Here is a 22688-nt window from a genome sequence, read left to right as displayed (position 1 = left end):
ATGGTTATTTGCCAATGTGTTGCGGGTTTGGGTTTCTTTTTAATTTGTTAGATCACAATTAGAAATATTTTATCTAAATGTGCTTTGGTTGAATTACTTGATTTTGAAAACATGCATTGATTTCATAAATTGACAGAGTTCAATTCAATAATGTATACACATGTAAAACAAAATCAAAGTGGAGATTCTTGGTTTTGGAGAAATCTGCAGAGGAATGTTATTTGCAAAATAATTTATGAAGTACTCCAAAACAGGCATATCATTTTATGAATTATTTTTTAAAAGACAAACTTGCTATTCTACTTGTATAAATTGAATTTGTTTAGTACTGTCATGATTTGAGGAGTAAAATTACTAGGTAGGTCATTTAATAAAACACCTTTATCCATAATATTTTAATTAATGTTTGCTATGACAGTACAATTTATCACAAAAGATTTTATTTTTTAATCTTTATTGTTCTCAAAGTCTTGTCCTATACTGTACACTTAAATAGGTATAACTTGTAATGTTATTTGGGCACAAAGAGGCATTCACTGTTTCCTTTACTCTAAAATATTTTGATTAAGGAATTTGAAATATCTTCTCTTTTATAATAATTATTAATATCATATATTTTAGCCATTGAGAAATCAGTTTTATTATTCTTCACTGTTAGTTATTATTATTCTAAGTCCTATGTAATCATAATCCTATGTTTATGCTAAGCTCAAAATATAGAAACAGAATAATTTTTGTCAATCAAATTTATATGTTTTGGGAAAAGAGATATTTTAGAAATGCAAAGTTGAAATCTTGATCTTTTTCTAGTTTGCTAATTTAAATTTGGATATGGCAGATGATGCAATAGATATACTATATTAATGTAGGTATAAAATAGTTTTGTAGCTTTGTTGAAGTACACATTACTTTCTCATTAGTATCTAGTCACGTGTTGCTTTAGATGTTGTTATAATTTCAGTGCACAGGGTTGAGTGTCTTCCTACCAGTGAAAATTCTGTATATTAGAAGATGTATAAAGAGATGTTCATACTGATTCTTAAATATTTTAATGTTGTCATTTGTTTCTTATGGACCATTTTCATGAGGATCTTCAATATCTTTAATGCATTCAATTTTATTTATAGTGTTTTTTGTGCAGTTGTTTTTATGATTATTCTCATATTTTTCTGAATTTTCCAAGTTAAAAATCCTGATGCAATGACCAGTTTGCTGACTGAAGGTATAAAATTGTGGTAACAGTGTTCTTAAGGACTTGATCATCCATTCAGTCACACACACACACACACACACACACACAATTTTAAAAATAGTCGTTTGGCCACACCTTACATTGCCTCGTTATGTTATTGGTTGTACTCACATAAAGTGAGATTCCATAAAATGCACTGTTGTTATGTTAATATAAGCTTTGTCCATTTTTTATGTGGTCAGAACTGATGAGGACCTGATTTCGATCTAATTTGAATCCTATATTATGTCCATATCCTGTCTTGAAATGCCACACTCTAAGTGATTGCATTTTAGGACCACAGATTAACCAGCTAAAAAAGGAAGAATTCAGTCACTTGTTTGGTCTGTAAAATGGTGAGCAGTGTTGATGATGGATGATTTTCCCAGTGTTAACTATTTGTTCTGGCTCTATTGCAGTGTAAGATTTAACCTTTAGTTGGCTTCTTTGTTCCTCTTAAATGCATCATACACTAATCATCAGCACTAGGGAACAGCTGTCCTGGACAGCCCTCCTTTCAACATGATAAAGGAGAAAACTTTTAATAAACACTTTTATGTACATCTTGGAACATTTGTTCTACAATGGATATATTCTGGCCACTTTCTTCCTAATGTTTCTGTTGGGTCCTGTGGAAATGTACTTAAGTGAATGAATTCATAAAAAAGAAATGATTAGAACATTTGTTTCAGCACACTTTACACATGGCATAATGTAACGCAACCAGATGAGCAGCTTATCTGGCAGGAGGACTACAGGAAAGACTGTAGGGCTGTTGCCTTTGGTGGTGTTAATAATTTGCCTAACAGTAACAAGGTAAGCCAAGGTTTCTTGGATGTGGGATCCAAAAACACTGCTGTTTAGTTTGCACTTGGGAGAGTGCTGGAAGTCAAGTAAAAAATGAGTTGATCCCACATCAGAGGAAATCCTGAGCTGTGTTTTGATTTGGGTGTTTTGGTGTGAAGGAAATGAATTTTGAAGTCCAATGTACAAATTGGCTAATTATAGTACTACTGCTCTCAGATGACTGACAGATAAAATCAGGATGTCTGAAACATGCAATGTAATTAGTGTTGGTTTGAATTTGCCTTCCCAGAGGAGCAATATTACAAGATTTTTTGTTTGTTTTAGCAATAAGTAAAAATGTGATAATGTTTCAGTCATAAAATTCGTGCAGTTGTCTAGCAGCCAAGGTTCCAGTTTAAAGCATTGCATGTTTAGAAAAATATTTTGTTTATTACGAAGTAGAAGTAGACTAAAAGCTAAAAATACCGCCTATGATAGTATGCTCTGAAGAAACTGGGAACAGGTTGGAGTTAATTCCTCAACCAAGACCCTTTTGTTGTTTCCTTTGGAGTGCTAAAGATAGACTATCTCTATTGTTATATGGAAAATGCTATTGGGAGTGTTAAGAAAAGCTGCTAATAAGGTTGAAAAAAAATGTCGGGGGGCTAAAGGGCTGCCTGCTAACCTCACTGTCCCAGTTTCATCTTATAGCGCTCTCTAACCTTCTCTCATTCAGTCTCAGATATCTAATGAACAATTAGATTTTCTTTCACTTTTGGTTATATACATTCTTTGTCCTCAGTCAGTATAAACTCTTTGTCCTCTGTTATTTAATGCATCGTTACATAGTTGTTTAAAATATATTGAAAATAATTGTTAATAAAGCTATTTTTAATATTATAATATATAATTAGTGAAAATTATAATATTGGAAATTTAGGGAGAAATATTTTGATTATGTTTTCTTAAAAGTGGAAGATAATATTAAATGTTATGGTTGTACATAGGATAAGCATATGTCTTTATGGATAAGAATTGGAAGGGAATATGAAATAATTTGTTCACTATTAGGAGGAGATATTGTGCAATGAACATGTTTGAAAATAGAAACAATCCATATAATATATTTGCAAATCCTCAAAATGAAAGACTATATATCAACTAATTTAGTGTTATAAATGTGTTTCAACCACCTCTCTTTAGTAAACATAAATTTATAAGTTAGTTTTAGAGAAAAAAGGAAATTTTTATACCACTGTTGGGATCTAATTTAGGCAGACACGATTTTTATCTGATGGAAATTTAATGTTACTTTTATCTTGATATGGATATTTTAGAGGCAATTATGTGTTCATAATTCAAGCCTATATGATATATTTTAGAAAAAATGTTTTAGAAATTTCAGAAATATTACTGGTACTTATTTGAAATTTTGGCAAATTTGGGGAGTTTAATTAAATGTTTTACTTTGTACTCTAATGTCTATAATATCCATTATGGAAAAAAGTAGTTTGAAGCGCTAGCCCATCTACATTTAGCTTACTTTATAATGTCATGTCGGACTAAATAATTTAAAATAAACTTTTGTTAACTTTACTGCGTATCAATTTTAATGAACACATACATTTACTTTTATTTTCTTAGAAGTGGTTAATGAGATTTGTTGATTCTTTTAATTATATTGTCTATGCAGTAATAATGTTTCAAGTATTAACAGACAAATAATGGAAATAAATATAACTTTGGTATGGTCATTCAGCCAATATGTAACACTTGTTTCCAGCAATATCTCCTATGAGGGATAAAAAGGAAGAACATATAGTCCTTATCTTTAGACAATTTTTAATCTAATTGAGAGGAGAAATACTCAGTAGAGAATAATAATGTTCTACTTCATATTTTATAATAATTTGAGTTTATTAATTGATTTGTGTGTAGGTAGACAACATATAAAAAGAAAAATCAGAACAACAAAAAAGGAAGCATAGAATATCAGATGCATCAATATGAGAAGTAACTGAGATTCATATTTGAATCTGAGCAGCCTAGCTGCAAGGAGATTGGGTAAAATCTAGGTAATGGTCATGACTTAAAAAGAAAAGCCTGATTCCTGATCAGAAAAACATAATTCCTGATGTGGAACAATGTCTTGTCATTATTTTTTTTTCTTTTGTAGTTGTTTTTGTTGCTGTCTGGTTCTAAATCCTAAAACAAACAAATAAACAAACAAAAAAACTTGAGTGTTACCATATATTTGAGAGGAATATATAATCAGATATTAAATTTTATAAGATAATTCAAATGTGTTCTTAGAAGATGGGAGAGGGAGTCAGTCCATACTGGGAATAAAAAATGTCTTCATAGAATTGGTCATATTGTAGCAAGACCAGGAAGGGTGGATTTCCACTGGGATTAACTGAAGGGAAGAAAGGACCTTCTTTTTCTGTTTATTTATTCATACTCTTTTTTTCCTGAAAACAGTACAGATAATTTGTGACAAATGCATACACATAAATATGTTGCTAAAACAGTATGGAATAGGAATACATACATTGTAGAAGAAAGATACAGAAACTTAGTGAATATCTACTGGAATTGAACAGAAATATATATCCCAACTTCCTAGAGGCAGGGTAAAAAGGATAGTGGATTGATTTTCATAATTGTTATTATCAGATAAAGAATTTTATTGTCTGAGTTTTTATTTGGAACCCTAAATAATATGGGATATATGATAGTGTTTATTTCATTAGAAGATGCAGACATATTTGCAGTATATGATTATTTATATTAAATCTTTGTAAAGGCCAAAGAAATACTAATAGATGGCCACAATGTATACAGTGTTATTTTAGGAAAGAACTAGCCAAATGCAATTCAAGTAAGATATTTGGTCATTTCACTTATAATAAGATAAAGGTAAAAACCAATTTAAAGCAATGGATGGTTAATTTGGTCCATAGATTTCTCCTTTCAAATATCACTTGTATCAACTGGGTTGTAATATGGGCTGGATGTAAATCAATATTATATTGAGTGCTAAAATGAGCTCCTGGAGTTGAAATATTGTTTATCCTTTTTAAAAATAAACTTTAGATAGAAACAATGCAAAATAGACTCTGTTCACTATTTTTATTCTACCTGCTCCTTCCAAATGATTTCAGGTGGACTTCAATAAAAGCAATTATTTGGTTATGCCAAAAACTTAGAGATAATCTGAAAGTAAGCATGTCAATTAGTGTGGGTCTTAGTTTAAAAAGTCAGTTGTTTTTTTCATGTGTAGTAGGTAGAGTCATGTCTGGTCATTCATTAACTTATTTATTCAGCCAGTCATTCAATATAAATTGAGTGATGTTATATATCAGGCCTTCTGCTAGTTATTGAAGATATTGTGAAAAACAAGATAGATATGATCTCTTCTCTCCAAGAGATTACTAGCAATTAGGAGAGAGAGAAAATAAGTGAATAATTATGGAAATGATATATTTTACATAGATAATGATTTAGCACAAAGTTGACTTTCTTTGCAACTACCTATGTGATAAGTGCTAGAGAAATGATAAACGCAAAGAGAAAGGAGCTAATCTGTTTTAGACACTCAGAGAAACCTTCTCAGAGGAGGTGACATTCAACTTTCCCTTTCTTATGCTTTATGGAGAAAGCCCTTGTCATGATTCTCAAGGACCTGCAGATTGTCTATTCCACTGGTTACTTCTCTGTTCTTATCTTACATGATCTCTCCATAACACAGGACACAGGTAACTAGTCCCTTCTTATAATGCTTATTTCTTGGCATCACCCCAAGATTTCCTTCTACCTCAGTCTGCTCTTTCTTAGCCTCCTTGGCTGGCTCCCTGTGTTACCCAGATTCTAAATGCTGAAGTGAGGTTAAGAATAATTTTTGGCTCATTTCCCTCCTTTCTCTACAATGTCTCCCTAGGGGACTTCATGCATGGCTCCAGGTACCAGCTCTATGAAAGTGACTTCCAAAACTGTGTCTTCAGGACTGACTATTCCTCAGAATTTCAGACTCACATGTCTCTACCTACTGATATCTCCATGGGGCTGTCTAATGAATACCTCAGACTTAATGGATAAAATATGTACATTTTCTCAGGTTTGCATATTTCATTGTCTTCCACATCTAGGTTATGATAATAATCACAACAATAGCAATAATAATAATACCACATTCACTGAGGACTTATACCCAAAAGTTGTTTTAAGCGATTTACATTAATTACATTATTAAATGTCCACACTAACCCTGTGAGGTAGGATTGTTATTTTCCCAATTTCACAAATGCGGAAACAAATGAATAGAGAGGCTAAGTAACTTATTAACAGTCTACAGAGCACACAGCAATAAGTGGTAGGGCCAGGACTCTAACCCAGGCAGCCTTCTCTTCAATGGGACACTGTGCTGATGGCATTGGCCATGCCATTTATCTGGATGACCAAGCAAAACCTCCATAGATTCTCCCTCATTTGTCTCTCCTTTATGTTCAACATCCAATTCATCATCTTCTCTTACTGAATTACTCCAACATACATCCTGGATCTATCTTTATTTTTCCATTTACTCCTTTACCAAACTAAGCCAAGTCTCCTTGAACCTCTCACATTATTTTCCACATTTACTTTTGTTCTCTACTGATACATAATCCATTCTCCACAGAGCAAAATCAGATTATCTTGTTAAAACATAAATTCTACCTGCTCACGTTTCTGCTGAATACCCTCCGGTGGCTTCCCATTATTCACTTAGGATAAAATTCAAACTCCTTCCCTGCCCTGTGTGACAAAACTGCATAAATCTGTGTCTAAGTCTCTTAGTACCTGTACCTCATGTCTGTCTCTTAGCTCCTCTCTGTTCCAGCCATCGTTTGTCTGTCATGCAGACAAAACTCGTTTCCATTTTAGAGATTTTATATTTTCTGTTCTCTCTGCCCCAGGTCTTTGTGAGGCTAGTTCCTATTCTGATCTTGCTGTCAATGTCTTCTCAGACCATCCATGCTTACCAAATCTAAAAAGAGCTACTACTTCACAAGGCATCTACTTCAAAAAATTCTTTGTACTACACATTGATCATACCCATTACTGCTTATTTCTATTTGGATCGTTTGCTTTAGTATTGTCTAGTCCTCCAAAGCTTAAAATAGTCCCTGGCACATGGAATTTGTTCAGAAAATATATGTGAATGAATTTAAAGTGGATCTGAAGAGTCAATAGGTGTTTATCTGATGTGGTCATGGAGTGGAGGGCCAGGCTGAGTGAGTTTCAGGCAGGGAGAAAAGTCTGGGTGAAAGCCAGAGGAAGAGTGAAGTTGGCGTATTCAAGGAGCTGAGCAAACCTAGCTGGATGCTTTGAGTAAGGGGTGGGCAGTGTCAAATGAGGTTGAAAACAGGCTATGCAGCATCTTGTTAGAGGTGTAGGACTGATAAGAACAATGAGAAATAATGATAGGCAGGACATTAAGCAGATAAGTGACACAATTAGATTTGCATTTTAAAAAGTATGCTGAGTAGGCCTAGACCTTGATCAAAGTTGACATTCTGCTATGAAAACAAAAAATGGCTTGTGCCTCATAAAATGAGATGCTTGGTAAGTCAGGGAATGAGACTGGTATTTTCTTCGTAGAGGACTGTGCGACCAGCTGAGCCTGACTCAGGTGAGTGTGGGTATCTGTCTTTTACACAAAGAGCAACAGAGATCTTGTCAATTTTTCCTTTGTTTTGATAATGCAATAAATCAAACCAAAATTATGGAGAACTCTTTTGAATCCCTGCTTGGAAGGAGTGTGAATCAACATAGTATTATTCCAGAGTTTGACCAATATAAGAGATTGTAATAAGCTATGGTACCATGATGCCACCTTATTCATCTTTCTGTGTTATGAATATGGACACATTTAAGCTCTTAGTTGTCTTTAAAAGAAGATGTTTTTTATTAGTTCTGGGAGGAAGTTGGGGGTGTGTGGCTTATTATTTTCTTGAGACATTAAGATCAGTAATTTGCAATAGGACCTCAGAACATAGAATAAATATTTCACTCATTCCTAGTCAAGGTGTTTTTCTGGGTCCAGAATTGAGCAACAATTCCCAGGTACTCAAAGGACTTCAATAAACAAACCATAAACAAAAAAGTATTTGGTTTTCTTTTCATAGTAGAAGTCATCATCTTAACTCAGGCATTCATTTATTCATTCATTCATTCCACAAGCATTTGCTAAATTTCCACAGTAGGCTCCTTGTAGTTGGGCATCTATGTTCACAATGTGGCCAAAAAGCGAACTCAATCCCTCCTGTCTGGACTTGACAGTAAGGAAGACTGACATTACACAAAGAAACAAAACTATTAGCTCCAATTTTGATAGACTGTGTTTCCAGAAAGAATAGGGTGTTGAGGAAAAGCATATTTATGGAGGTGAAATGTAGACTGAGGGTTTCAGGACAGCCCTCTTAGTACCTCTCCTGCCAGCACAGCTGTGGTTTGGGGGGTTTTTGTGGTTGTTTGTTTTTTCCCCGTGCATTTGCCAAGTCAACTATTAGGTGACAGATAAAATATTTTCAAATAATTTAAAAAGATGTAAGATAATTAGAAGCAATATAAGTCATTTAAACAAGCAGCTGTGGTAAAAATGCAAAAATCCAAACAAACACCACCCACAAACAACTCAGGCAAAGTTCTCTATTTGAATTAAATGGCAAAATTTGTTTGTGGAATACAAATACACAGGGAAAGGATCCCAGGGGAGTGGCTAGCCCTAATTATTAGGTCTATAGAATGAGAATATTACTGTATGGCTTTTCAGAGACAATTAAATGTTTTCTTCCTCCCCTGCCCTATATCCCTGAGAAAAACCACATGCAATATAGTAAGTCACACATTGCTGTTTTGTTTTTTTTTAAGTGGAGATGTGGGTCTTCATTTTCACACTGTATCAGCTTTTCAATTTGCTCTAAACAGAGTGAGGGCTTGGATTTTGCTTTTTGGGTTGGTTAGCTTTCTATGATCCTTTCCTGCCGCTGACGATTCCTCAGTAAGAAAACAAGGCAGTGCTCCCACAGCTTTCCGTGACCTAGTGCCACAATCCTTGATATTCCACCCACTTGCACTATTTTGCCTTAAAAAATATACTGTAATTTCATCTGCTAGGACACCTTATAATATATTTTTCTAAAAAAGCCCTTCCTGAACTACTACTTACTCTGTAAACATTTGGATATTACTCCTTTTCCTTTGTCCTATTTTTAATGGATACAGTTCAGTATTATTATTATTATTATTATTATTATTATTATTATTATTATTATTTGGTAATATATTTGTCTCCTTCTTTCTAATTTTATTGCTCCTATCTACTCACCTTGGATTGCCAGATCTTCCAGCTGATCCCTGAACCTGCAGACCCAAACTTACATGCCTGATTACCTAAACATACCTTAAAAACACAACAGAATACCAGTTTCTTCAATTTTCTTCAGCTCTGCATCTCTAAATGTTGCTCGTCAACTCTGAGATCCATTCCAGGTTTTTCCTGTAGCTCCTCTTCTTAGGAAGCTGTGTCTTCTATTAGTTTTTGGAAAAACCCTTCCACTCAAGTCAGGTGAACCTCCTCTCTGACTACCAGGATCATTCCCAACTGCTTGCTTGCCACCTGTACCCATCTTGCCCAATCTACATAGCCCAGCTGTCGTCACCTGACTTGTCTATAAAATGACCTCAGGGCGGCTTGATCCATGTCTTCCCAAGGCCTACATAGCTTAGGCAGCCTGGCCTTCACTTTGGCGTGCCCAAAGCCAACCCCACTTAGTATCGTTGTGTGTATTAACTGCTCAATATAGTAGATGCCTTGCTCCCCAAACTGGACTGTGTCTTGTCTGGTTTTCCAATTTCCTCAAGACTGACAAAGTACTCTACAGACAAAATTCAAAAGTCGTCAATAAGCAGGCGCATTTATTTTCGTAGATCTCTTCTCAGAATATGATATGAATGTCCTGGGATACAGAGCAGGTAGAAAGAATGGCTGGTAACGGAGATTGTGGGTGGTAACGGGTAATAACCGTGTGCATGCTGGGCTTCATGTCTAGTTCCTCATAAATGAGGTGAGGTCTTATTGAGGATAGGAAACCTATGTCCCCAATAGCAGTCAAGAAAAGCCCCTGGATCTTCTGCAGAAATGCCCCATGTGCTAGAACTGTAATGCAGGAAAATTGCGATTTATGAGTGTTTTAAACTGATTGGTGACTTCTGCATTTACCATGCATTTAATATTTGCATTATTCTCTTTCCTGCTTAGCATATGGTGAGTGAAAAGATTGGTGCTCATGCATATTAGCTAAACATGAAAGTGTTGTTGAAACGCCACTCTGAATTTAAGTAGATACAATATTGCAGAAAGGATAGCTATTGACTGTATGTATATAATAGGCTCTGAATTCTGTAAGTTTCTAGAGTTCAGCTTAAAGCTCTTCTTTTGTAAAAAAAAATGGGGTAAAAGAAAAAATATTTGTAATTTTTTTAACTTTGAATTTTGCAGCTTTATTCTTCTTGTACTGAATTACAGGTACTCAACTATTGCCACAAATAGACAAAGGTTAGGGTGAGAGATCTTAAACTAACTATTGATAACCCATATACCCACCCATTTTCTCTAACAGTACAGATAGGACCATAGATTTAACTATTATTCTTAAAATTTTTCCAAATATGAGACAACTTGTATATCTCAACTGATTTATATATCGATAAAGTCACCATTTAAAAACCTTTCTAAAGGGCTGAAGCATATATCCCTGAGATGAGAGATATCCAAGAGAAATATTAATTTCTCTCTTCTGGTATTTTCTAGCTCCTTGCATTTGAGCTTCGAAAATCAATACTTTTTCTAGAAAAGTCAGTTCTCTTAGAAATGATATACTCAAAGAGAAATAAGTTATTTAGCATTCTATGCTAATATCATTAGAATTAATAGCAATATTTCTGACAGAAAAGAGTATGTAATGATTTTTATGTGATTTGATAATGTTAGAATTAAGTTTTTTTGACTTTGTATGAAAACAAGCCTTAAGAAATGTGGATTCTTCCTTTTTCACATAAAGCAGATTGCTTTACTAGATGCTGTTTTTCCTTGGAATATACCGCAATATTATCTGTTTAAAGTCAACAAGAAATTAGTTTTTAAGAATGTATATTTGACTTTTTTGTTTTACAGATAACCTGTACTATTTAGCAAAATAGATAGTTTATAGTCGACAGTTCATATTTGGTTTTATTTTCTAGAAGAACACGTTTAGAGTGACCATAGCATATATAACTTTTCCCTAATTCTAGGCTACTCTGTATTCAAATGCATACTATCCACAAATTCTCATGGTGATATTTCATGATAATTTGTATAACCTTGATATTTAGGGAGGTAATTAACTACATTTAAAAAAAACTTGCATCTTTATACTCTTTTATTTTCTAGAAAGTATTTGTGACAACATATGCAAGGACATACAATAAAATAATGTTCAGATATAAATAAAAAATCACGTCTAGGTGCGGGGGGGGGTGAGGGTGGGAGAAGACCAAGAAAGGCAAAACAAAAAACAAACAAACAAGCAAAGAAAAACAGTTTAGCTTGAAAACATTCCCAGAATTGCTAACTTGGGCTCTGAGCTGGAAACTACCAAGGTTTATTTATATCTTAATATCAGAAGGGCCATGAAACATGACAGTTCAGAGAAATGAAAGGTATTCTAGACACTAATTTTTTCAAAAGAAGTTTCTCATGTGGGATTTAATGTTCAGTGGACAATTATAAAAGTAGAATTCTATGGTGAAATGCTTAAAAAGAGAAACAGCCAAAACCATGTTGTTGAAACTTATTCCTGCGCCATTCTTTGCTGCACCCTATTTACCTGCAGTCACCTACCCCATGGGTTACCTTTTCTCTTCCTGTTACTGGGGTCCAGCAAGAAGGGTCTTCCAGACACAGAGCAAGTGGGGGTAGGGAGTATTGATAATAAGGCAATGGAGAGAGATGGGTTTCTAAGCTATGTATGCATTCTATAGGTACATTTTCTAATTGGATATTTGTTTTATATGAGAAAATGACCAATAATTAAATTTACTTTGCTGATCCACTAATATTGATGGACTGAGTCAGTGGGTTTGGATAAAAAAGAGCTTCTCTGTGGCTGGCTCAGTTCATCTGTTATCCTTAAGAGGAAAGAATAATTTACTTAGATTTCTTTGTAAAATGGTATCAGATGATTAAGGACCCAGATTTGTTGTTTTCTATTGTTCTCTTAAAAAGATCAACTTGTTATATTATCATTTTTTTCTTGTCCTTTCCTTTTGGTCCAGTCTTTACATAGAAGGAGGAAAAAAAAGTCTGCCATTTTTCTGAAATAGAATTAAATTGGGTAATTACAATTTAACGTTGTGTCAGTTAACTGTATACAACTTTTGTGTGTAACTCAAGTGATAGGCAGTGGATATCAGTGGAAATTCCTAGGTGCATTAAGCTCAGTAAATCCCAATTAAAAATGTCTTCACATTATTTCAAAATTGTATGCTAAGTACACCTTTTATATGTTAGAAAAATTGATTTATTATTCTAGTCTAGAATCTTGCAAAAGTTATGGGTTTATTCTCTTAATTTTTTTTTTCTTAATAGATCTCCCTATCTACCACTTAACTGCTTCTGGATCAGATGTCCAATAGAAATATAATGCAAACCACATGCATAGTTTTAAATTTTATAGCAGCCACACTAAATAAAAGTAAAAAGAAATAGGTAAAATTCATTTTAAAATTTTTATTTTGTTCAGCCTAATATTTTAGTCAACCAAACTATTATCATTTCTAGATGAAATCAACATGAAATTATTAATGAGACATTTTGCATCTTTTATACATTGAAATATGGTATTTTATATTTACAGAAATATTTCAGTTCAGATGCTGTATTCCCAACAGCTAAAGTAAAATATAGTCTTACCAAAAAAAAAATACAGTTGTGCTTAACAGAAAACAGGATTTGGCACTGCTTCAATTTTGAAATTTAAGTCAACTAAAATTATATGAAATGAAATTATGTACTTCTTCTGTAAAACAAGTTTTAAATTTTTAAAACCTAAAAGTGCTACGTTTTAAGTGCTCAATAGTCACATGTGGATTGGGGCTACTGTATCGGTCAGCACAGCTCTAGACTGCTGTTACTTAACTTTATGATTGTCTCATCTATTAGGAACAATTTTTGAAGCAAGAACTTTCAATTCATGGATGTATTTATAAGTTATATACATGGACCATGGTACTAATTTTATTACTATAAAAATATATAGAAGATGAAAATTTTAAAGATAAGATAGCATTTTAAAATATTATTATTTCTTTTAAAAACATATCTCTTTTTTTGTAAAGCTTCATTTTAAAAAGCTTCACTATGTTTAAGATATCAATTTTACATTTCGTCATCCAGAGATTTAGACGACTTTCTAAGATCAGTTTAGTGTTTAGTTTTAATAGCTGTTAGAGCTGAAAAAGATGATTCACAAAGACACCACACTACACGTTTAAGGAGACGTTCCTTGTTAATCTTAGTATATTTAAATCCTTATACTAGTCTTTTTGATAATTCTGAAGGCTGAATTCTTGTCAGAATTAAATTGTCATGGTTTCTACCTTGGAATGTAGTTGACTATAAGCTCACTTCTAACAGCAAAAAGCAAGCAAACAAACAACAACAAAACCCAACAGTGTCAGCTTTGCCAATTTGTGGCTTATTGGTACTTGTAACATCTTCAATCTGTGATTTATTTGCAGGAATCCTTTGAAGCCAACTGCCCCTGTGAGTGCTAGTTTTATTAAAATTAGATGACATAAATGACACACCCACCTAACTGGGCTCCTGTAATTTGTAGTATGCCTCAAAACATGACATCAACAAAGGCGTAACAAGATGCTCGGCCGTGTCCTCCCTGCCCTCAGGAGTCTTCATGCATTGTATTTGACATGTGTATATGACATGTGCAGTTAGACGGCATGATTGACATACCCAGGGAAGGCTTCAGAGTCATTCTGTATATTAGAAAAGTTATATTCCTTTTTTTTTCTTTTATAAAAGATAAATATAAATGTATGTTTTGCTATTTTCTCCCCACACTCCTTTGGATCACATTGTAGTTCCCTTGGGTAAACACTTACCGTTATGAAGACTCCTAAGTTACCATTTTCCTTATCATCAGGAGTTAGATTTGGTGACACGATATTGTGGTTTGAGAAGTTGTCTCTTATTGACCACTGATAGCAGTTCTAATATATCTAAATAAGTAACTAGAAATATCTGTTGTTAATAAACAATAGAAACCTTATATAGGTTCTTTCAGCTTTGTGAGTATACAGAAACTCCATCCAACCCTTGGGCAGCCTTAAAGGGGGCCAAATCACCACTTAGACCTCCTCAAATTGTGCCCAGGAGAAGAGTACAGAAAACTGTGCCAAAGAACAAATGCAAGAATGGAGGAATTAAGATCTGTATTTTAAAACTATTCCTCATTTTCATTTACTTCAGAAGAATTCAAATTCTGCTGTATTACATTTCAGACTATGATACTCTACTGAAAGGAATAGAGTTTTTCAGCAAAAACATTTTTTAAGGGATGTTTTAAAATGTTGATAGTATGATTAATTTTTATTTTTTAAATAAATTTAAAGTCTAACCGTGTATTCGTAAATACCATGATGATAATAAGCAATTTAAGCTTTTGTTTTTCAGTTTTCATAGTGGAAAAAAATGTAAGAATATGTCATTTTTTTCTATTTCAACTTGATTGTGGTTTTCATATAGTTTGCTCAGTCTTGTTGTATTTGTAGTGACTAATATCAGTAAAATGTATTTGTTATTTAAATTTTTCCTTTTTCTTCTATTTTCCCCCAAATATAAGGCCTTTTATTAGCCAAAAGTAATTGGTGTTTCTATACTGCTCTCCAAAGCTCAAGAAGTTTCCAGCCAAATTAATTGGAAGCTCATCTCTATTTAACATGATCCTTACATGTTGCTTGACATGCTTTTTTACTAATGGAAAGTAGATCTAAGAGGATTGGGTCTAAAGAATTGTAAAATTGAAATTATCATAACCATCATTTTGAGTTTTTATTTCAGATCCTAAAATGCTTGAGGTTTCTTAGGTGAAAAATTTGTAATCTGTAAGAAAGGTTTTCTAGCTAAGAGAGCCTAATCTAAACCGAGATTTTTTTTTTTTTTTTTTTTTTTTGCCATCCTGCTACCTGTTGGCAGCTCAGCGGCTGCTCAGCTCGGGCTGGACTCGAACCGCTGTTGCTCAGAGCTCANCAGCGGCTGCTCAGCTCGGGCTGGACTCGAACCGCTGTTGCTCAGAGCTCACACTCTTGAGCGAGCTCTTAACCAACTGAGCCACTTGGCCGGCCTGAGATTTTGGTTTTTAAATAGGTCTTCTGGTAGAGCAAAATACAGTGCATTTGAGCTATGTTCTGATGGAAAAAATGGTACTACATAAAGTGACTATTTCCAAGGCATAGAAAGATTTCAGAATTGCATACAGCCTTTCCATTGCCTCAGTTCATAATAACTGATGGCATTGGCCAAAACAAGTGATGTGACTCCACCAGACTGCATGAGGGATGGTAAATATAGGGAAGCAACAGAATATGTCATGAGCATGACTGTTTCAGTCATGACACCTTAGTCATTTAAGGCAACACAAACTTTCTGTGTCTGATTTCTCAAAGATTCATTCTGAGTTTCCACCCAAATATTTTTTCTTGAAATTCCTAGTTGCAGTGTTTTGAAAAGAAGAGCTGTTGATGAGGGTGTTAATGATGATTCATTCATTTGAAAAACAATTTCTATATGGTTACTTTATCCTGGGCTAGATATCGGGATACAAAGAGGAGTGAGACATAGTTTTTCTGGTTTCTAGAAGCTTGCTGATTTGTAAAAAAGATATGTAAACTTCTAAATTGTACTGGTAAATGAATTCTCTTCATTTATTCAACAAGTATTTATTTATCACTTATTAGGTACCAGGTTCTGTTATAGGTACCAGGACAAAACTTCTGGTTTATCGTGATTATATTCTAGATGGGAGTAGGGAAAGGTATATAGGAAATAAATAAACCAAAAAAAAAAAAAAGTCACATCACAGAATAAGTACTTTGCGGAAAATATTGATAAAACATTATGATGCTCAGAGATGAAGCAGCAAAGCTACTTTAGATTAAGTGATCAGTAAACACTGCCCTAAGATGGAGCCTTTCATGGGGAGGCCTGGGGAGACAGCCATTCCAAGATCTGGTGACACAGCATTCTATAGAGGAAGACTAGAATGGACCACGTTTCTTAAATTATAATTAGTGATGACTAGTGATGCTGGAGCATAATATGTCTGGAGTAGAGTGAGAGGGGATGTTGGAGATGGAGACAAAAGCCAGATTATGTAGGGTCTGCAGGCTGAGGTAAGGATTCTAATGAAGAGATGTAAATAATCATAGTCTATTTAGGGACACCCAATTGGTTTTATTATCTTAGAACAGGGCAGGGGATCAATGAGAGAAATTACTTGGGCGAGAGGATGCCTGAGCTGGATTGAAAAAAAATGAAAATGAGTCAGCTGGCCCAGCAGAGCTGAGGGTCAGCATGTGCAGGGAATGTTACACTGCATATTATTATTAGGGCTGAAAATGAGTGGAAGGGAACATTAAAGTGATACCTGACTGTGCCAAGAATTTGGGGGCATGGACAGCAAAGGGACAGCACTTTAAAAGACCCCCATCTTTTACCCCACAAATATATCAAACAAACAAAATTGCACCATTTCTCCCATCAATATTTGGCTTGCCTAGAGATATTAAAGGATATTTCCATAATTTTCATAATCTTGAGTTGCTGAATTTATTTCATTCTTATGATTGAAACTTCCTCATTTTATATATATATATATATATATATATATATATATATAATTGTATATTGAGTAACTATCATATCATATAGACAGTTATTTAAATATTTATTAATTTTGACATTGCAGATTTGTTTTTGTAGTATGCATCCTGTCATGTTTTTTAAGAGTGAAACTGTTCTGCAGGTCCTTCAAAAACATATGAGATTTAAAAAGAAGGCTGAGGGTGTATGTCCAGGAATGGTGGGGGGGATTTCTTTCTACATGATCAAAACAGGTGATTCCCAGGTAATAAGAATCCTTCAACATTCGTCCAAGTACTATGGAGAATACTCTATCATGTTAGGTACTGTTTTAGATACTGGGGACACAGCAGCACACAGAGACACAATTCTCTTTCCTGTTATGCTTCATATTCTTGTGAGAAGAGCAACACTATAAACAAGATAAGTGAAACATACAGTATGTTAAATAGGTGCTGAGAAGAAAAATAAAATCACTAAGGTGGATGGGCCATTTGAAAAAGGAGCAGTGAATTTTGGTAGGGTGGCCAGAGCAGGCTTTGAATGGAGACGTGACTGAGACCACACCAACAGATGCCAGGGAGAAGGGTGTTCTTGGCCAAAGGGAAACCAAAAGCAAAGGAATTGAGCTGAGGGGAGGGACTTGTGTGTTCAGGAAACAGCAACTTGGCCTGCAGATGTTTCAGGACGGAGTGGAGCAGGGGCGAGGGCAGATGATATAGAGCCGCCATTGGAAGAAATTTAGCTTTTTTTTTGTCCTGAGTAATATGGGAAGACATTGAAGGGTTTTCAACAATAATGCCATGACCAAAAGTACTTTTGAACTGTCGTCTTTTGGCTCTTGTGTTGAAAATAGAATGGAGGAGAACAAAAGTAGAAGCAGGGAGGCCAGGTTGGTGGCAACTGCAATAATCCAGGGAAAATATGAGGGTGGTTTTGACCAGAGCGGGAAATGTAGAGGTGCTAAGAAGTTGCTGGATTCTGGATGTTTTGAAGATAGAGCTGACAGGACTTCAGAGATGGATTAGAAGAGTCAAGTGTGGTTCCAAGGTTTTTGTCCTTAGCAGCTCCAAGAGGTAGCTCCCATATTCTGAGAAGAAGAAGGTGGCAGGAGAAGTAACCTTGGTAGCAAGAGGAGCTCAGTTTCGGATATCGAGTTTGAAATGCCTATTGTATGTCAAAGTGCAGGTTTCTACTTGGTAATTGGATATGCAAGTCGAGTTCAGGGAAGAGGTCTGGGTATAGAGGAAATTTGGGGAAATGATTGGGTTCCCATAATCTAAGTAATCATGCCTTTCAGAGTTTGGATTCCTTGGTAGGGTTACATGATTTGTTTTTTTTTCCAATCCCTTTTGTTCAGATTTCTGTTTATTCTTTTGCCCTCTTATATTCTAACAGTCAGTAGTCAGCCTGCTTGGCCTTGAGCATGGTCATATATCTAATGCTTTTAAAAATCATCTGTGATGTTTATTTTCTTACCTACAGTAAATAGTTATTTGATCCCAAGGTGTCCCACTGAGTGGTGGTAATAATTTCCAGGTGAGTTTTAGTAGGTTATAGAACTACTGGAGTTGTGATCTGTCTATCTATCTATCTATCTATCTATCTATCTATCTATCTATCTATCTATCATCTATCTATCTATCTATGCATTGAAATACTTTATAGTCGATAAATTTGTTAATATGTTTCCATGTATTTAAATTATGTTTACTTGGATTTATCTGATCATATTAAAGAGATACCTATTTAATATAGTAAGCTATGCATACAGCCTGCCCTGTACTCTTTGACTGACCTAATTTCATAGGTCACGTAATAGGATTCCATTCAGCTCTCAGGCTATCATAACTTAATGACATTCAAGTGTATGTTTCGGGATGGTTTTAGCCAAGGGAAGTCATGTAGCCAGTGAAGCAGAGAGAGGAAAGAAGATTGCCATACTTGAATCTGTACCATCAAAATGACAAAATGGGTCTATACTAAACAATAGGTTAGTGCTTGATTCACGCCTACAGCGTCAATTGCAATGCACAAAGGCAAGTTACTTATGAAATGAGACCCTTGAAAATATATAGCTCTTACATTATGAGTCTCATTTCTGTGTCCTTTCCAACAAAATAAATGAGCATTATACATCTATGTAGAACACACGGTTGCTTTATTATTTTTTAAAATACGATGACACCATATAGCTAGGAAATATTGAAGAAATCTAATCCATGAAACAAATATAGCACATAACTTTATTTAAAACCTCTGTTGTGATATTAGCTTTTTATACTTCAGGAAAAATAAAATATAATTTTCTTGAATACAAAACAATCTATGCTATTATTGCTCATATATTATTTGCATTGTATACAGATACAATACTGATAATAAATTAACTGTCATGTGCCTGTATTGGCTATAAAAGTTGACCAGTATAGTGAACATTCTAGAGGGATCACATGAGTAATGTTTACCTTGTATTTCTGAGATCTTTGTTTATTTATTTATTTTAAATTTAAGCATAGTTAGTATACAATGTTATATTGGATATATTAGTTTCAGGTGTACAATACAGTGATTTGATGTTTTTATACCTTACAATGTGATCACCCCACTAATTCTAGTAATCATCTGTCACTGTGCAAACTTATCACAATATTATTGACTATATTCCCCTTCATCTTTTTCCCCCATCCAAGTTCTATTTATATAAGGATTGAAGTTCAGGACTTTCAAGGAGACTGATGCAGAGGAACATCAGTGAACAGTGTACTTGACCACCACCAGCCTTAGATCATTTCAGATTTGGTCTGAGTTGTAGTTCTCATCTTGGCCATCCCTAATATCACCTTTTAAAAGCAATGGTTAGTAATCACCTAAAACTATAGAGAAAAACAGTTATATTTAATATTCTATTTCTACCTACACATACATTTTTTAAATATAGCAGTCAAAGTTCCTATTTGTAAAATAAAATAGAAGATAAAAGAAAAGTGACTTTTAAGGAAACAGGTGTTTCAAAGGGCAAGTTGTATATCGGGGTTGTGCTACAAGATGGTGAACTAGTCAGATGCCTTCCACTATGTGTAGGAACACTGTGAACACACAGCTACAGAGGCAGGCTGAAGGGAACAGGTGTGTTATAGTAGTGACTCAGATACCACTAATGACATTGCCATTGAACAATGTCATTTTATGAACTAGGGTAAAAGCCTCAATGAAGTTTCAAATAAAACAAAGTACCATGTTTGTACTTTGTGCCAAAGTGTCATAGCTGTTGTTTTTATTTGTTATGTGAAAAACAGGATAAATTTTCATTTTGCATAATAGTGTTATGCATTACACAGCTCCCTTAGCCCACTTTATATCAGTTAAAAAAAATGTGCTTGTAAATTTGTTAGACCTTTAAATTGAGAATCCTTGAGCTAGACCTTTAGTGACTCATTATATGTACTTGCTGGATGTCACAGCCATCCATCATTTATTATAATTCAACAGTGGTACATACATAATCTGGACAGAAATATTCAGGTTTCTTTTTCTCTATGTTGTTTATCTTATTCACCTTAGAGGTCAAATAGCCAACCCATCATTAAGTATTAATATCTTTCATACAGCTTGGTCTATATTCTACTTTATTCTTAAAAGAAAGTGATTTCTCCAGATAATTGAACCATTAATGTTCTCATGTTTCTTCCAACACACATACAACATTCTGTTAACATTGGAAAGCTTTTTTTATATTGCCTATTCAATTTATTGTTTCTTTCACATTTCACTAAATCATTACTCCTTAATTTTCTACCACTTAATAGGGTTATTATTCTTTATTATACGCTCTTCTTTTGTTATGCCAAATCTTGTATTTTTAACCCTGCAAAAAGAAATTTCTCAGTTTACTAGAAATCATCTAAAAAGTTTATTTAGACATTAAAAACAAAAAGATGTTTGTGAACTACCTCCCTTTAGCGAATAGAAAGATAATTAAGATACAAAAAGAAACTACCATTAGTTATCAAAGCTAATATTTTCTTGAGTTATTAAATTTTGTTAACTTAGTAAAGTATGAAAAGTTAACTTCTAGCTCACACTAAAAACATTATTATAACTAGTTCTAATTTTAAAACGTAATACATATGTATGGTAAAAGTCAATATTGATAAAGATTAGAAAAGAGATTGGAAGAAAAGTGTTTTCTTTGACCCAATATTCATAGCTTTTATAGTATTTTAAGTTTCATATAGGATTTAAAAATTTTGTATGATCAAGTTTACATACTTTTTTCATAGTTAAATTTACATATTTTTCCTTTATGGCTTTAATATTCTATGTATTGCTTCGTAAACTATGATTGTATGGTCTTTCAATCCAGTCTAAGGTTATTTTTTAATAATTTCATTATTTTTATGTTTTATTTTTCAATTAAACTTATAATTTAGAATTTATTTTGGTATGTAGAAAATAAGATTTTTCCTGGTATATGAAAAATCAAGATCAAAATTTTTTCCTCAAAACTATGTGTTTTTCAAATGGTGGACCCAATGTCATTTTTTATTAGTATGTATATCTCCCACTAATTTAAAATGTTGACTTTTCATATTCCAAATTTGTATTGTATTTACATACACAAACATATTTTGGACTTTCTATTCTATCCTTAGATTAACTTAATGCAGCTTTATAATACATTTTGATGTTGGGCATAGCTAGTTCCTGCCCCTTATTTTTTTCCTGCTCTTTATTTTTTTGGAAAAATTATGACCTCCATGTATTGTTTTTTGGTTTTTGGTTTTTGGTTTTTTTTTGCTTTTCTTCTACATGCATTTTTGAATCAGCTCTTTTAGTTATAAAATTTTATCATGTTTTATTGGTATTTCATTAAATATTTACTTAAAGAAGAAGGCCTTTCACAATGTTGAGTTATTCTATAGAAAAAATATGTGGTTTACTATTTATTCGAGTAGAGCTCATTTGGTTAGTTAGTTTTCACATTTACAAATGATCTAGTTCTTCTCCAAATTCAATAATAATAATAATAATAATAATAATAATAATAGGAACAACAACAACAGTTACCACGTAGGGGACACTATCTTCTCCAAATGCTATGCTACAAGCTTTATGCATAGTATATCATTTAATTCTTGCACCATGTAATTACATAAGTGAGGAAATTGAACATTAGATAAATTAAGTAACTTACATATATTCACAGTTAATTGGAGGTGGTACTGATTATCAAACCCACATCTACATGAATTTAAAGCTCATGTTCTCTCTTACTCTGCTAAACTATCTTTAATCACTCAGACTTATCAAGGAAAAAAAAACAAACAGGCAAAATGTATCTATAAGGCAAGCAGGGAAATTAACAAAGGAGAAATCCTGTGGGCTTCACATGAGCAAAGGTGCATTGCTACGCTCTTCATTTTTATAGCAGCAAACCAGAATAAAGTTGATTCATTGTTCTATAGACAATGAATGTGTGTGGGCTGCCTAACTCTGCCAATGTATGCTTACCTAAATTTCTTATAACAAATAACCTCCCTAAATGTATCATACATGGAAATATTTATTAATAATATGTAGTGTTTTCCCCTATTTTGTCTGTTTGTATATTTGTGATTTCTCTTGAAGTTGGTAGTAATTTTTGCAGTTGACATGAAACATTACACATATTTTATCGGAAAAACATTGTTTGAAAATATTTTCTGC

At 33.7% G+C, this 22688-nt stretch overlaps 1 protein-coding gene across 6 annotated transcripts in view; it reads left to right on the top strand.

Moving 5' to 3' along the window:
• Positions 1-22688, top strand: part of NLGN1 (neuroligin 1) — a 904313-nt gene that overhangs the window by 402515 nt on the left and 479110 nt on the right. The gene's annotated exons all lie outside the window — the stretch shown is intronic.

The sequence above is a fragment of the Hipposideros armiger genome, unplaced genomic scaffold (genome assembly GCF_001890085.2).
Source record: "Hipposideros armiger isolate ML-2016 unplaced genomic scaffold, ASM189008v1 scaffold_320, whole genome shotgun sequence".
In the NCBI taxonomy this organism is placed as follows: domain Eukaryota; kingdom Metazoa; phylum Chordata; class Mammalia; order Chiroptera; family Hipposideridae; genus Hipposideros; species Hipposideros armiger.
Note: the sequence above shows the minus strand (reverse complement) of the source record. Positions and strands in the feature narration are given on the sequence as shown.